Below are 4,838 nucleotides of genomic sequence, written 5' to 3'. Positions count from 1 at the left end.
AAGAAAATAAGGAATTTAATTATCTTCCCATGTCTAATGCAATGATTTTGACTTCTAGTTTCTTTTCTAATTTTTGTATTTACTTTACAAAATTATAAGGAGCCTGAGTGGTGCAGTGGTTAAAGAGCTCAGCTGCTAACAGAAAGGTCGATGGGTCTAACCCACCAGCTGCTTCTCGGGAGAAAGAAGTGGTAGTCTCCTTCCGTAAAGATTGTATACAGCCTTGGAAACTCTATGGGGCAGTTCTACTCTGTCCTACAGGGTTGCTATGAGTTGGAATTGACTCAACAGTTACTGAGTTTTGGTTACAAAGTTGTAAAAATAAGTCAACACAGCTATGTGTTAACTTACGGGCAAAAAGATACCCAAAGAGATTGATGGTTTAAGGATGAGTCTTTAGAATTAGTGTCTTACTTGCTGCTTGGTTCTCTGTTCAGTTGGCTCACTGGCAGGGTGGATGGGGCTAGCCAGGAAAGAGAGGCACAAGCTGTAGGAGGGGGTTTGTGCAGACCTGTCCCCTCATTCTCAATGTGACCACTGGTTGTTACATGAGATGAGGAAGTTCTGGGAAAGACTTAGACCAGTGCACCCTTGAGGTTTAAAAACAGGAAAATCAGGTCCTTAAAAAGGATAAAAACAAACAAACAAAAAAAAAAAAAACAAAATGAAGTTTAGAGCAGAGAGAAACACCACAGGGACTTGCAGGAGGAGCCCCACCACCTCCAGTGGGGAGGGCAGGGTATGGTCTGGCCTCCAGAGCCAAGAAAGGGGCTGTGCTGAGCCAGGGAGAAGAAACCAGAGTAGGTGGCAGCCAGGTCCAAGCCTAGCTCAGGTGAGCCATCCTGGCTGCACATGTGCACTCTAGAAACTAGGAACCGTGGATATGACTTAGAGACCAGTGTCACCATCCGCTCACCTGCCTGCGGCTAAAACCATGCAGAAGATGCATTCTTCTCTCTTCTTCTGTGCAGTCAGGGAGTCCTTGAGCTCGTGACACAACAGAGGCACTGCAGAGTGACCCACGTGGGGTTTGGTGAATTTCTGGGCAAGTGTAGCATTGTGCATGGGATCGCTGTGACGGCAGCTAGCAACGACACTACTTATTACTGTGTTATTATTAGTCCAGCACCACAGAGTGGGGAACGAGATCACACCACAGCATGTCAGGAGAGGTGGAAATAGTGTTGTGTCTTCAGTGGGTTTATGGAGTGTGTGAGTCACTCAGGAGATGGTGTAGCGGACAGAAGCCTGGGGCAGGAGGCAGAGAACCAGAACCCACTTTCCTGCGGTCCCTCTCCCCAGCAGTCTCGCCTGCTGAGACTCCTACCTCCATTCAGCTTTCTCCTCTGTTCTCTTCACCTCCTGCCCAGAAATTCTCCTGAAGGGCCCTCCTCCTCCCTCTTCGCCTCTGTGGCCCTCTGGTCATGTCAGCAACATCCTCCCTGCAGAAATAAGGTTTTCTGCGCAAGTCCTCTCTAGGCTCAGCTCTGGGTTTGTTTGGCGGCAGTTTAGCATCCCCGAGCTTCCTCCCCCGCCCCCTGCCTGGGTGCAGCTTTCACCTACTTGTCTTCAGGTGCTCTTTCCCTCCTGCACTGGAGTGAGAATAAATACAGCTCTCGAAGGCCTGAGTTTGGGCTCTCATGCAGACCTCCTGCGGTGTTCACACCTCCTAAACCCCAGCAGGCCTGCTGCCAACTTCTGTCAGCTGCAGGATGCCTCCATTTCTGACGTCTGGGAACTCAGACCCAGAATCCTCTCCTGTTCAACTTCTTTTATTCCCTGTTTGCATCCTGGTTGCAACACGCCGCTTCCCGATTCGGTCCTTTTGTCGTTTATACATTCTGATGCAGTCTGCAATCAACACAAGCTTCAGCTCCTCTCATTACTAGCTCTTGATGGGATTCTTCAGACTCAGCAATAACATCAACATCGTCAGATTACAGCATCTGTTTCCTCCAATTTCGGTTCCCCTGCAGCCAAGGAGGAGAAAGCACATTTGCATTTGAGTGTACAGGGGGAAGAATGAGCAGGCTCCGGAGGTTCTGCCTGCTCTCTGCCTGCCCAGGGCTCCGCAGCTCTGCCCTCTGGCTGCGTCGACTCCACTCTCGCCTCACCGGCACCACAGATGGGATTTGTTCGTGTTCTGGCATCACAGGGTACCAGAGCTGTGAGAGACATCGTCGACCCCAAGCTCACATTTATAATAAAGGCCAGAGTCAGAGAATGGAACTGGGAACAGGAGATTGTGCCTGCCTTTATTTATTTAATTTAAACTCAACATTTTTTTTAAAAAGGAAATATTATGATTCAATTAAAAAATACAATAAGATGTATGTTTGCGGTGTTAATGCACTTGGCTGCTAACTGGAAGGTTGGAGGTTTGAGTCCACACAGAAAGGCCTGGTGATCTACATCAGAAAAATCAGCCATTGACAACCCTATGGAGCACAGTTCTACTCTGACATACATGGGGTCGCCATGAGTGGAGGTTGACTGGATGACAACTTACGTGTGTGTGTGTGTGTGTGTCCAGCCAAGGGGAAGTGTCTCAGAAGAAACAATTTTTAAGATGTGGCCATAGATTCAATTCTGAATGTACTAACAGCCAAAATGAAAAAAGAGTTGTGAGAATTTATAAAACTCATAGTATCTATAAGCTGAAACCAAAAGCTGCTCAAGAAAGAGCAGATAATGAGGACTCCCTGTCTGGGGGCTGTTAAAGAGAGCGTTGCGTGATGATGTGCAGGTGGAACACACACGCCCTCAGGAAAAACCACACAATTACCTATCTGGGTGGCACAGGGCCATTACTGATAACAGCCCACAAAGGAAAATGAGGACATAACACCAAAGGAACCCAGTAAAAGTGATTCTACAAGTGCAGAAAGAAAGAAAATAGAAATAGACAGCATTTTGGTGGTTTAGCTTAATGTAAAGATAAAAGCAAAACACGTAGAAGCATAGATGGGGGTCAAGCAATTTGCCCAAAGTCACTGTTGGTTGAAGGCAGAGCCTGGACCAAAACCTGGATCTCCTGACACTGTACAAAGTACTTACTGGTATGCCACACTGCTTCCATCTGCTATGCCTACTTCCTTATCAGAAACCACACCTGAAAAAATAAAGAAATAAATAAGTTAGTCACAAAAGAACAAATATTGTATGATTCCACTTATGTGGAATAGCTTGAATAGGCAAATGCATGGAGTCCAGGAGTGGAACAGAGGGAGAAATGGGAGTCACTGTTTAAGGAGTACTGAGCTTCTGCTGGAGTCCTGGTGGAGCAGCGACTAAGAGCTCAGCTGCTAACTGAAAGGCCAATAGTTTGAATCCACCAACTGCTCCTTGGAAATCCTATGGGGCAGTTCTACTCCGTCCTATATAGTCACTACGAGTCAGAATTGACTAGACGGCAAAGGGTTTGGTTTTTTTGAGCTTCTGTTAAGGATGATGGAAAAATGTGGAAACAAATAGTGGTAATGGCTGCACAACGTGATGAACGCAATTAATGTCACTGAAATGTACACGTCGAAAATGTTGAAATGGCAAATACACACTTGCCCCATTAGCATTTTTCTGTTCTCCAAGTTGAATCTATGATGATGTAATGAATATATGAAATATGTTTGAGGCAATTTCTAGTTTTATATTTCCCCACTATGAACTTTTTTTCAGATTTCAAAACTTTTTATTTGTATATTAAAAAAATTGTGCATTCCAATAGTTAAAACCATTTGAACAAAAAATATGGCATTCTGATTAAACTGCATCTTATGCCTGCAGGATGCCATGGACTAGCTTTGTTTTCACTCTATGTATTTATTCACTGTGGTCCCACCCAGCACCTTCCTTCACCAAGGTGTACGTTCTTTTCCTTCCTGGACAGCCAGACTGGCCAATGGCAGTGGTAGGCTCAGCCTTTGTGGTCAGTAGCTCTAGATTCTTTTTTTAAATTTATTGTGCTTTAGATAAAAGTTTACAGCTCAAGTTAATTTCTGATTCAAACATTAATACACATATTGTTTTGTGACATTGGTTGCAATCCCCACAATGTGACAGCACACTCCCGCTTTTCCAACCTGGTTCTCCTGTGTTCATTTGTCCAGTTGCTGGCCTTTCTTGACTTCTCATCCTGCTTTTGGACAGGAGTTGCCTATTTGGTCTCGTATATTTGACTGAACTAAAAAGTACATTCCTCATGTGTGTTATTTTTTGTTTTATAGGTCTGTCTAATCTTTGTCTGAAAAATGGGCTTCAGGAGTGGTTGTTGTGAAAAAGGGCAGCACAGTCATTTAAACTTGATCCAGGCTCTTTGCTATCTTACTAGGTTAAACAGCTAAAAGAAGGAAAAGAAGAAGGCAATGCTTGTGGAATGTGCAGTGCATTTTGGTGCTGCCGCCTCATTACGATTTGCCTGCTTGCTTCTCCATCGTTTCTTTAGAAGGCAGTGAATTTTTCTCTTGCATTTCTGTCTTCAATTTCGATTTAGTGAGTTTCTCAATCTCAGCCATATGGGGTTTGTCAGATGTGAGTGCGGAGGAAGCAAGAGAGGCGCGAGCACACAGGGTCCGTGTGTGCCATAGCCACTGCCCAGTCCCCATTATGAACTTCTAAGGTAAGTTCAAAAGTTTTAATTTACCAGCATTTTTACTATTTTTTACAAGTACGTTAAACCAATCAAGAAAGCACCTATTGTTTTTGGGTGCCTTATAGTTGATTTCCAACTCACAGGGACCCCATGTGACAAAGTAGAATTAACCCATAGGGTTTTCTTTTCTGTGATTTTTACAAAGGCAGATCGCCGGGTCTTTATCCTGAAAAGCCGCTGGGTGAGTTTG

At 44.6% G+C, this 4,838-nt stretch overlaps 1 pseudogene; it reads right to left on the bottom strand.

Moving 5' to 3' along the window:
- Positions 1-4,403: 4,403 nt before the first annotated feature.
- On the bottom strand, positions 4,404-4,601 carry LOC111819891 (thymosin beta-4 pseudogene; annotated as a pseudogene).
- Positions 4,602-4,838: the final 237 nt, after the last annotated feature.

Source organism: Trichechus manatus, unplaced genomic scaffold (assembly GCF_000243295.1).
Source record: "Trichechus manatus latirostris isolate Lorelei unplaced genomic scaffold, TriManLat1.0 scaffold00020, whole genome shotgun sequence".
Lineage (NCBI taxonomy): Eukaryota > Metazoa > Chordata > Mammalia > Sirenia > Trichechidae > Trichechus > Trichechus manatus.
The sequence above is the reverse complement of the archived record's forward strand: the minus strand, read 5'-3'. Positions and strand labels throughout refer to the sequence as shown.